Genomic DNA, 12,535 nt, shown 5'->3' with positions numbered 1-12,535 from the left:
CTGAAAATGCCTCCAAACCCCCCGGCGCGCCCAGGGCCAGGCATGGCAGGACAGGCCTCCCCGGATCACTCACGAATGTGTCCTGTCCCCACTGTCAGCCACATGTCCCAGCCATGAAATTAAGATTCATGACTTCTTCCCCCAAAAAACTCTGTTTTAAGAATATTACCTAACACACTTTCAAACAATACCAGAAGTATCCACTATTCTGCTCTGCATCTATTCGGATGCATTCAGGAACTCTTCTGATGAGCACTAACCATCACTCCAGGCCCCAGACAAGCCTCAGAGCCGAAAATAAGACCCCAACATCTCTGCCTTGTCTGCAGCTCTTACTTTTAGAACCCAAGCATCCTCCCTGCTCATTACTCTGAGTGACCACTGACAGTGGCACAGGGCAGAGGAGGAAGCAAAGGGGAGTGTGGAGGAGGAGGAGGAGTGGAGGAGGAGGAGGAGGAGGAGAAGGAGGAAGAGGGGAGGAGGAGGGGGGGAAGGAGGAGGAGGGGGAGGAGGAGGGGAGGAGGAGAAGGGGGGAGGGGGGGAGGAGGCAGCAGCTGCGGCCCAGAGGGCGGACTCCCACCCTGCACGTTCTTCTCTTCCTCACCCTTCGCCTCAACGAGGCTGCCTGGGGACCTGCGGTGAAACAGGAGCTAAGAAGCGGGCCCAAAACTGCAGCACTAACAGCTCCCTCACCCACTGACCCAGACTCCCATCCAACTTCACGGCCTACGACAAATTCCGAGTTAGAGCAGCACCGTAACGGCCCACAGGCTGAAGCGCCCCTGCGGGAGGGGGAAGCACCGCACAAAGTCTGTCCAGTATGCGATCAGAACGGACTATAAACCACAGCAATGGAGCAAACGTTTTGGGAAAGGCACACCAGAATAATGGGGTCCACTCTGCATGCACTTTATGTGCTAGAGTTAGAGCTGAACTTCTAGAAAATGACATTCTGCCCTTTGAATGTCCATCTGATGCACTGAAGCACTGCTGTGGATGGAGGAAAAAAAGAAGGAAAATTGTCCAGTCTGTGAAGTTTTTGCCCTTAAATACAAGTTGGTAGATTACGATATAAACAAAAATCTAGGAGAAAAATGTGTCCCGGGGTGACGCAGAACCTGACCCGTGCTGGAGTTACAAGGTCAAGTGCACTTCCAGCTACAGGTGTCCATTACATTTAGAGTTCAGGGATATGACACATCAATTTGTTTAGTGTAAGCACGTTTACCTGAACTTCATATGTAACTGGGCATCCTGTGTTTTTTATTTGCTGAATTTGGCAACCATGAACGGAGTCTATAAAAGTCAGCAAAAGACAAAAGGGCGCTAAGTTTCAATAATCCTGAAGTGGCAATGTTGACATTAAAAAAAAAATTGTTTTTTATTTTTTTTAATGTTTACTTATTTTTGAGAAAGAGAGACAAAGTGCAAGCCGGGGAGGGGCAGAGAGAGAGGGAGACACAGAATCCAAGCAGGCTCTGGGTTTTGAGCTGTCAGCACAGAGCCTGATGAAGGGCTTGAACCTACCAACTGGGAGATCATGACCTGAGCTGAAGTCGGACACTTAACCAACTGAACCATCCAGGCACCCTGCAATGTTGACATTTTAATTTTTTTTTAATTTTTTTAAGTTTATTTATTTTTTTTAATTTTTTTTTTAACGTTTATTTATTTTTGAGTCAGAGAGAGACACAGCATGAACGGGGGAGGGGCAGAGAGAGGGAGACACAGAATCTGAAACAGGCTCCAGGCTCTGAGCCATCAGCCCAGAGCCCGACGCAGGGCTCGAACTCGTGGACCGCGAGATCGTGACCTGAGCTGAAGTCGGACGTTCAACCGACTGAGCCACCCAGACGCCCCTAAGTTTATTTATTTTGAGAAAGACAGCGTGAGCAGGGGAGGGGCAGACAGAGAGAGGGAGAGAGAGAGAAACCGAAGCAGGCTCTGCACTGCCACAACAGAGCCCAACGTGGGGCTCAAACTCACGAAAGTGTGAGATCATGACCTGAGCCAAAACCGAGAATCAGATGCTTAACCGACTGAGCCACCCAGGCGCCCCAGTGTTGACATTTTTAAAAGGCAATATTCTCTGCCCTGTGAAATCATATTCCTAAGAAGAAAAACAATTTTTTTTTTTAGAGAAAGAGAGAGAGAGAGAGAGAGAGAGAGAGAGACAGCACAAGTGAGCGAGGGGCAGAGAGAAGGGGTGGGGAGAGAGGGGGGCTCACCCAAAGTGGGGCTTGTGTTCACCCAGTTCACCCAACGTGGGACTCAAACTCACAAGCCATGAGATCACGACCTGAGCCAAAACCAGATGCTTAAAGACTGAGCCACCCAGGTGCCCCAGAAAAAGAAGTATTAATGAAACAATTTCTCCGTAAGACAAAAGAACACAGAAGAAAATAAAACACAGAGGAAAAAACCCAAAGGCATTATAAAATCTTACTCCAGGGCCTTCAGATACCCTAATTTAATCCCACTCCAGCACTCTATCAGATGCCCAGAGCTGCAAGGCCCCCACCCTACCCCCGCCTCTGGCCTGCCTCCCCTGTGCCTCAGTCTAGACTCTGCCAGCCTTACAGACACAGGATGGTCCCAGTATGATCTGCACAGGGGAACGGCTGTGACCTCACCACCCACTCACACCTACCTTAAACCCTGCACGGCACATTTTATGCAGCCAAGACGCCTCTACTGCACAAAAACCAGAAGCAACCTCAGTACAGTCAGGCAACCAACCAATTCTAACTACACAAGACTACAGAGTATTTCTGAAGAAAAACACTCAGTTGTTTGTTTTTAAGGGTAACAAGAGAGGTACCTGGGTGGCTCAGTCAGTTAAGTGTCCCACTTTGGCGCAGGTTCTGATCTCGTGGTTCACGAGTTCGAGCCCCACATCAGGCTCTGTGCTGACAGTTCCGAGCCTGCAGCCTGCTTTGGGTTCTGTGTCTCTCTCTACCCCTCCCCCACTTGTGCTCTGTCTCTCTCTCTCAAAAATAAATAAAACCATTAAAAAAAATTTAAAGTTAACAAGAAAAGAGGGCACAGGAGGAAGATGCCCAGATGTAAAGACCACAACAGTAGTATCTACTGTATTTTTTTAATGTTTGTTTGTTTGTTTATTTATTTATTTTGAGACAGAGAAAGCACAAGCAGGCGAGGGGCAGAGAGAAGGAGAGAGAGAGAGAGAGAGAGAGAGAGAGAGAGAGAGAGAGAGAGAGAGAGAATCCTAAGCAGGCTCCACGCTCAGTGCAGAGCCCGACTCAGGGCTCTATCTCATGAACCACGAGATCATGACCTGAGCCAAAATCAGGAGGTGGACACTTAACTGGAGTAAGCCACCCAGGCGCCCCCTTCTTTTCATTTTTAAATGTAGTACAAGACAGAAAGAAGGCAGTGCTGCCATTTTTACCCCACATCAGAATATGTGTGGACATAATCTAGGTTTCAGCTAGGTTTTTCTTCATGATCAAAAGAAAAAATCTTGGGGTGCCTGGGTGGCTCAGTCAGTTCAGCATCTGACTTGGGCTCAGGCCACAATCTTGTAGTTCCTGAGTTCAAGGCCCGTGTCAGGCTCTGAGCTAATAGCACAGAGCCTGCTTCGGATCCTCTGTCTCCCTCTCCCCCGACACCTCCCTCCCCTGCTCATGCTCTCTCCCTCTCTCCCTCAAAAATAAACCTTAGAAAAAAAGGAAAGAAAAGAAAAATATCTCTTACGAGTCTGTACCGTACCGTCACTTTATGTGATATAACCATAAAATAAGCATATAATAATCACTTACAACTTAAATAACACAGTATGTAAATAAAATAAAGGCAACCCCCTCGTGACACTTTAAATTAAATGCATTTTCCTCTCAGGGCAGACCAGGGTCTCCCCACTCTGCCCCTCAGTCAGCACTGCTTTCATCCACAGAAGGTGTTTCTCCATTGTCAATGGACGTGAAATGGCTGCATCAAACATAATTCATCATAATACAGTTAACTTCAACTTTACTACATTTGATTTCAGATAGTTTTTAAGAAGACAGTTTCTGCTACGCATACAGTATAAATTAAGACGGTTAAGATTTTGTGTAGAACCTTCGTTACTTTTCCATGCAAGAGTACGACCCATCACTTGTGTTTTATTTACTGTCAGCTCCTGTTTTATTTACAGTGAGCCCCCTCATCAGCACCTGTGCGGGTTCACCTGCAAGGCGAAGTGCCTGCCCCCACGGGTGAAGAGCCTCGGGCACAAGGTTAGGAACGTGCCCAAGGCCAGGCAGCGTACCCTGTAGGTGAGGTAACAAACCCAGTTTCCCAGGGTTTGGAAAGGCTCAACCTCCCAGGTACCTGCCCCGCCGGGTTTCTACCACACTGCTGATTTTGTTTTCTTTTTGTAAAATAAACAATGGCTGTTGGAGAAAGATCACAGAAACTCTGACATCACCCCTTCGAAAGTTCCTAAAATTCAAAGACAAATAAGGGCTGGACCAAATTCTGGATAATCTGTAAGTATTTAAATAGTTTCATCCATTTAAACTGTAAAGATATCGGCAGAAAGAACCACGACACTGTGTCAGCTCTAAATCCGGACGGGCCTTTGGCTCATGAGAAGGAAAGCCTCCACTGCTCCATGGCAGCCTGTGAACCCAGGAAGGGCCGGCCAAGGACCCCCAGCGCCAGCCCAGGCTCAGCCCACCTCATCGGTAGCCAGTTACCTCTCAACAGATCAGACCAATGGTGTCCACATCACGAGGACAGCCAGGAACCACGGTAATGATAGCTCTGGACCAGCCCCACCGAGTCTCCACACTGCCAGCGGTGCAGCCAACCCCGGATGGTGGAAGCTTGGCCGGCCTCTACTCGGGCGGAACCACAACAAACGGGGGCTGGGAGCGCAGAGTAGTCTGAAAGGAAGACTTAAGAGGGAAAAAAGAGAATCATCTATCTCAGGGCCCTTTGGCTCACTTTTCCAGAGAGCTCTGTTCTCTCAGGTGACCTAAATTAGTGAAGCCCAATCGTAACGTGGCTTTCTCCACAAAGATGCAGCCATGCGGACTCCTGTGGAAAGAAGATCTTCCCCCACATTCATTCCAACTCCCCCAGCGATCCAATGGGAAAACTCTAGTCTCAACAATAAGGATCTAACCACAAAAAGTATCCTTATTTATGACAGCAAGGGCGAAACCCTTAAAGGCATCAGAAATTTAAAACTGCTTCCAAATACTCTAACCTCTGAAGTGGAGTGGGGGTCCACTGGACAACAGACCAGCCCCACGGCTAGCACACACGGGCCAGGCCAGACCAAACCTACAGGGAGCAGCACATGTGGACAAACATTTCCTGACAGCCGGCTCCATGACTCGGCCATACAAATACGGAAGCCAACGTCGAACCAACCTGCCACACAGATCTCAGACCCTGCTGTGTGTGCATGGAGCCAGTGCTCTGGTCTGATCTTGGGCCTGAAAGCTGCTCCCCCTGCCCTGGCAGCACCAGCATTTCCAAGGCCACAGCCATCTCACAGATAAGCTCCCTCCCTTCTCAGGGCTCAAGCCACCCTGGACCCATGTATCCACGTTATTCGGAACTCCTATTTTAAGCACAGATGTTGAGAAGGTTACTCTTTTAACTACTATACACACACACACACACACACACCCCTTAAGTTTGAAAAGAGTCAAAGCCATTCCAAAAAGAATTTGAGAGAAGGTGACCAACATGGCAGCCCACAGAGGAACCCGGTAAAGATGTGCCCACACTACAGGGGGAGGAGGGAGGGAGTCCATGTCCTCCCACGAAACTGCCATCTCCTCAATGCAGCCTCAAAGCACCCTTACCTCGTGTTTTGCGGGGTGTGCCACATTTCACATAGTATCTACTGGAGCTGTAAAGATACCCAACAATGGTGAAATACTAAGAAAAAGGAAGGGAAAATCCTCTCTAAACACGTAAGTGCATGCTTGCTGGACTCTGTGGTTCCAGGGGTGATCGCGCTTTCACATTTCACAGCTAGGAGGCCAAGGGAAAGAAAAGCCCTTCTCCTCCAACAAAGAGCACACTGCTCACGGCTCACAGGCTTTCCTCACTCGGCCGCTGGAGGCAATCTGCAGCATCCCACACACAGGGCAAAGAGGACCTTCTCTTCCCAAGGGTGGAGATGTCATGGCTCTAGCCACCTTAGGAGAAATGCTAATTCTGACCTGCCAGTTGTTCCTCTCTCCTTTAGGACTCTGCCCAAGATCTGGACCCAGAGACCGCGTCCTCTCCTCGAGAACTGCATCAGGGCCAGCGCAGCACTGTCAACACCAAATGGATTCCCAAAGATGGGATGCGTCTTCTGTCCAGGAAACTTGTGAGATGTAGAGTGCTATCTGCTCACCCCCTAATTTTCAACTATTTTCCACATACCAATTTCACTAGCTAATTATCAAAAGGGGTGGGGAGAAAAAGAATGAATCCTTTCAATATCTGAGAGATTTCCTTTTCCCTCTTTTGTCTTTTTGTTTTTTCCCTTTGGCAGCAAAAGGAGTTAGTTCCTAATTTTGGAAAATACAATTACTATCCAAAGTAGCCCCAGAAATTACATTTAAGGGACTGTGAAATATCAGAACAGACTCCCTTTCCATCTGCTATTTAACCCTTAATTGGCTTCTCTGCAAAGGAAAAAACCAAAGGCGCTACGTGCTTGCTGCTCCCTTGACCTAGGCTAGGCTTGGCTATTGTAGTTTTCCAAAGATGGCCAGACCAATGTGCACACCACCCTACACACCTCTCTAACAAGGTGATGCTGACATTCCTCCATGAGAGGTGGGCTGTGCTCCTTCGCCTTTAATAAGATGGGCTTTTGTGACAGCCTAGACCTGAGACTGTGGCTAAAGTGAGCTCCATGGTGCGTGAGGCCAGGTCACAAAAGCCCTGAGGACCCCAGAGCTGTGGCCACCTGTGGGCGTTCCAACCAGCAGCCCACACAAGAAGCACACACCACCAGAAGTGCAAGCCATCCCCAGTGCCGGAGGCTTCCAGCTGAGGCCCCAGGCTCATGGACCAGAAAAAAGCCATCACCCCCCCACACACACTGCCCTGTCTGAACTGCCAGCCCCATGAAGGATAACAAGTGATCACTGTTGTCTTTAGGCACTATGTTTCAGGGTAGTGAGCTAAGCATTAACAGACAACTCGAACAGTGCCCTTGTCCTTTGTGTCCCTTCCAGGCCACACCAAGCACAGCCCTGGGCCTGGGACCCACAACAGAGGTCAGACCCCCATAGAACGTGATTTCCAGAGAAGACACAGCAAGCTGAGAAATGAAACAGGTGCGTGGACACCTGTGGGGAAAGCACGGCCTCTCCCACTCTGAACCGTGGCTCCACAGCCCCCTAAGCTTCCATGAGTTAAAGCATGCTATCTGAACTCTTTCCGGTCTGTGGAGGAAAACAAAAACAAAAGCCAGCCACACACCCAGAACAATCTCCCAAGATATAACCGGCTAAGTGCTGGGCTATAGCAGGTGTCTGTTCTGAGGGCATAAACCAGGGAATGGAGGTCACACAATGTTTACTTTCAGTCTGACTTTCCACACGGTGAAGATATCTACACATATTTACCACATAAATATGCTGATTTCTTCTTTTATACGTCAGTCTCTTGTGAATTTGGATAGTATGATCATCACAATTTGGTTTACTGACAAAATCAAGTTTCCAGACCTGCAAAGGTGACACTTGCTTCCCATGGGGACCTTCTGCCTGGTTCTCACACTGACGGGTCCCACCCTATACAGCAGTGCAGGGGGTTCTCTACCTGGCTAAGCAGAAAACCAGTGGTGGGTCTGGGTACACCTAGTGCCATTAGATGCTCATGGGGCACACAACTCAACATGACACCAGGAAGACTCACAATCTTTGACATTGGAAAACATCTACTCCATCTCTCCTACTTTAACTCAGACTAAATTAAAATGAAAATGGACTCCATTAGAAAGGAGGATGTCTTTGAGGCGCCTGGGTGGCTCAGTTGGTTAAGTGTCAGACTTCGGCTCAGGTCATGATCTCGCGGTCTGTGGGTTCGAGCCCCGCGTCAGGCTCTGTGCTGACAGCTCAGAGCCTGCAGCCTGCTTCAGATTCTGTGTCTCCCCCTCTCTCTGACCCTCCCCCGGCTCACATACTCTCTCTCTCTCAAAATAAAGACACACACAAAAAAAATTTAAAAAAAAAAAAAAAAAAGAAATGAGGATGTCTCACTGGCAGAAAGGCACAGAGTGGAGACAACGGGGCCACCAGGATGCAGCAATCAGCTGTGCGCCTAACACAGGCCTGTCCACCAGCTACATCCGCACGTACCACGGTGACTCAACAGTGAGAGTAACCTTACAAGGCCAGAGTAACTCAGTTCCACTCCAAAGATCTAGCTCTTAGTTCCTCAGTTTCAACCAAGTTTTTCCTAATATAAAACCATCACGAAGAGAAATCACTCAACATGATGTCATTTGTTATACCCTTAGGTTATCAATATAAAAAACAAAATGGGCAACGTGGCTCAGAAATACAGTCGTCCTAACAAACTCAGTAACAGAAATCCACAATGTGGGACATTCTGCAAGACCACTGACATAGCTTCCTCATCGCAAAAGATGAAAGATATTAGCAGGGGTAATGGTTGCAGATATCAAATATAACAACCAAATGCAAAGTGTGGATTCTGTTAGGATCCTAATTTAAACCAACCAACCATAAAATGACATTTTGACATAATCGGAGGGTGATTTTAAAATAGATGTCATCAAGCAATCACTTCAAATTTTGTTAGGTGTGAAAACAACACTGTGGTTACGTAAGGATGCCTTCTGCGTTTTTAAAAGGTACGTCCTCTGAGTTGAGAAGCGGAAGTTTCGCGGCCTCTATGGTGTGCTCCAAAATACCACAGCAACAAAAAAAAAGGAAAAGGAAGAGAAGGAACGAACAAGATAGGAACCATGTGGCAAAATCTTGACCATGATCATGGAATTGTAAGTCGTCTACTTTGCACATGATGGAAACTTAAATTCTTCATAAAATCCTAAAGAAAAACTAGTTCTAAACTACAGATGACATCTGAGTGTCCTGCAGAGCTCAACATACAGTCCACAGCAGGCCTGACACCCTCACACGATTCAAGCTCAGCTCTCTGCTGACCAGGCATGGTACCTTGCTGCCTTACTTTCCTCTTGACCAAATGGGTACAACTATCCAAAACCCAGCTCAGAGGGCTCAGGAAGCTGCAGAACGTTCAAAACGGTGGGCAACACACAATAAATTCCAGCCACTTTTACTGCTCGATGTACTTAGTACATACATCATAAAGATATTTCTAGTATCTGCCATGTGCCAGACATAAACTTGTCACTCATTCCCCAAAGTCAACTGTTCAAACGCAAGCGTGTCTCAAGCTGGCCCCAGCCCCAGTGGATTCTGTGCACCCTATCTGCCCCAGTGACCAGTCACCACACTCACTGCTCTCTTGTCTCCATCCATGCCCTAGAAGAGCAGCAGCTATTTTCCTTTTCCAAAGATCCCATTACTGCCATGCTCAAAAGCTATGAAGGACCAGTTCCCAAAAGGGTGGGTCTGGCCCCACTACTCGGACCATCTCAGGGAGGGGCTGCCACACTCCCCCAGCTCTCTAATGTCACACTTCTCTTAAGACTCCCCACGAGTCTTCAATACCACACCCTCTTTTGAAAGAGGCCATGGTCCAGCCCACACATGTCCACTCCCTCGTCACCAGCTTTGAGGCCAGCCCCTCCCCAAGTACTCATAGACCTCACTTAACTGGAGTCCAAGAGCATCACTCACTGCCAATACACACGGCAGGGCCACACATCAAGTCAACGTACAAGCTCATGACTCTTCCCCAGACACAAAACACGCACATAAAAAAATGTCTTCTGGGGCGCCTGGGTGGCTCGGTTGGTTGAGCGTTCAACTTTCTGGCTCAGGTCATGCGTGATCTTGTGGTTCGTGGGTTCGCACTCTACATTGGACTCGCTGCTGTCACAGTGCAGAGCCTGGAGCCTGCTTCGGATCCTCTGTCCCCGGCTCTCTCTGCCTCTCCCCCACTCACGATCTCTCAAAAATAAATAAAACATTAAGAAAAAAAATTTTTTTAACGTTTTCTTACTTTTTACTATTGTAAGAACTCCCTTCTAAAAAGATTGATTAGAAAAAAACCATCTGACTCTAGATTTCAGCTCAGGTCATGATCCATGCGGACAGTGTGGAGGCTGATTAAGATTCTCTCTCTCTGCCCCTCTACCCTGCTAGTACACACGCTCTCTGAAATAAAAAATTAGAAATAAATAAATAAATAATAAAGGAAACACTCAAAGGCACATATAAATATACTTTATGAATGCCAATAAAGGAGACCTTCCCCTGACAATATTTTGGCATCTTGACCAGTATCGGCCGATTGTTTCCCATAATTCCCATTTTATCCCTTTTCCAAATTCTTCCACAGTCCAGTCAACTTTCTCATCAGTTCTGTCTACTTTGCACTTCAACAGAATCAGCAACTTCCCATGGATTTTTAGTAAACTGTGCTTCATTTCTATTTCAGGAAACAAGAACCATTTTAAAAGCTCCTGTATCGAAGGACTAAGGGAACAAAACGACCAGAGCCAAGGAGGCACAGAGCCATGATCTCTGACTGGAGGGGACGAGGCTGGGAGATGGCACCCACTTCACATTGACTGGGACAGCCATGGTCAAAAAGATGAGCCAAAACAAAAACAAGTGCTGGCAAGGATGTAGAGAAGCTGAAACCCTCACGCGTTGCTGGCGGAAATGCAAAATGACGTGGCTACTGTGGAAAACGGTTTGGTGGTTCCTCAGAAAGTTAAAGAAAGAATTACCACATGACTCAGCGATTTACTCCTGGGTGTACACTCCAAAGACTGAAAAGAGACACTCAAACAGATGCTTGTACACAAACATTCAGAGCAGCACTATTCACAACAGTCACAAGATGGAAAAAACTCACATGTTCATCAGCAGATGAATAAACAAAATGTGGTCTACGCATACGAGGGAAGATTACTCAGCCAGAAAAAGAAATGAGGCTCTGCCACAGGCCATCGCGCAGATGAACCTTGAGAACGTTACGCAGAGTGAGATGCGCCAGGCACAAAATGACAAATCAGTCTACTTACATGAAACACCTACTTCAGGCAAATTCATAGAGACAAAAAAAGGAAAGGAGAGTTACTGCTTAATAGGTACAGAGTTTCTGCTTGGGGTGGCGAGAATGTTTTACAAACAGGCAATGATGATGGTCACACAACACCGTAAACATACTTATGCCACCAAAAGTAGGCTTAAAAATGGCTGAGGGGCACCTGGGTAGCTCAGCCGGTTAAGCTTCTGCTCTTGATTTCGGCTCAGGTCCTGATCTCAAGGTTAGTGAGTCTGAGCCCCGAACTGGAATTCTCTCTCTCCCCCTCTCTCTGCCCCTCCACTGCTCACGCATGCTCTCTCTCCCTCAAAAATAAATAAACTTTAAAAAATGGCTGAAACAATAAGACTTAGGTTTAAGCATATTTTACCACAATAAAAAAGAAAGATGCGGAAAAAGATTGAGGGGTGTGCCAGGATAACTCTACCTATACAATCAGGGATTCTTTAACAAAGTCAATGCAATTCTTAGGACTCCTTTACAAGGAGAGATGTAATGTGTATACAATACAAAATCAGAATATAACATATAACACTTATGTATTTAAAAATGAGATCACCATACCAGTGTTGAAAGCATGGCGTCACAAACTACACTGTTTAAAAGAGATATATCAATCTGATGTGGATAGCTGGATTACGGCTGTCGGAGTGGTAGGGCATCTGGCGGGCAACCTAATCTCAAACGGCTCATGAAAAAAAATCTCTTTTATCATACTTGCAACTTTCCTTACATTAAGTTTGAAAGTATTTCAAAAGAAGAAGAAAAGCAGTTCTATAGACAGAGAAAACACAACACCTACAAAGACTGACTACACGGTTTTGGTGGGCTCGAATACATCTGCATAAAACTCCATAAGAGAGAAATCTGAAGGGATGTGTATCAAATCATCGTAGAAACTGTGGGGACACTGTCGAGTAAGAAAGGGACACACAGGGACACATAGGGCAGATCCTGCCTGAACAGGATTTGATCTTCAAAAGGAAAATTCCTACATCATTGCACGATTTTACATTTTTAATTTAAGTAAAGGAAATGAATTGGGGGAGTTAGGTGAAAACTACAAAGCATATACTGTAACATTTGCATATAACTTTCCAAACATTTTTCTGTGCAAATACACTCATGAAGGTACAACTAATACAGACTACATAAACGGGCAGTCAACTTTTCCCTTAACTACTGGGAGCAAATGAATTCATGCCGTCACAGCACAGGCTGCAGCAGCAGATCCTTAGCATGCACTGAGCTCTCCCCGCACACAGGACCCAACTAAGAGACACACAGGGCATCTATGACATCTCAGCATCATAAACAGCCTTGAAGTGAACACCTTCAC

At 46.8% G+C, this 12,535-nt stretch overlaps 1 protein-coding gene and 1 long non-coding RNA gene across 9 annotated transcripts in view; one reads left to right on the top strand and one right to left on the bottom strand.

The window, feature by feature from the left end:
- The window catches only part of EHMT1 (euchromatic histone lysine methyltransferase 1), a 151,555-nt gene that overhangs the window by 90,962 nt on the left and 48,058 nt on the right, over positions 1-12,535 (bottom strand). The window lies entirely within an intron of this gene.
- LOC109260241 (uncharacterized) lies at positions 5,832-11,542 on the top strand. Of its 4 annotated transcripts, none has more exons than XR_002076917.2 (5): positions 5,832-5,936; positions 6,215-6,340; positions 7,200-7,301; positions 8,846-8,992; positions 10,582-11,542. It is a non-coding gene; the product is annotated as an uncharacterized LOC109260241 (long non-coding RNA). The 4 variants fall into 4 exon arrangements; XR_002076919.2 differs by having other exon boundaries at positions 8,794-8,992; XR_002076920.2 differs by having other exon boundaries at positions 6,215-6,347.

The sequence above is a fragment of the Panthera pardus genome, unplaced genomic scaffold (genome assembly GCF_024362965.1).
Source record: "Panthera pardus isolate Hobbes unplaced genomic scaffold, ASM2436296v1 HiC_scaffold_20, whole genome shotgun sequence".
NCBI lineage: Eukaryota > Metazoa > Chordata > Mammalia > Carnivora > Felidae > Panthera > Panthera pardus.
The sequence above is the reverse complement of the archived record's forward strand: the minus strand, read 5'-3'. Positions and strand labels throughout refer to the sequence as shown.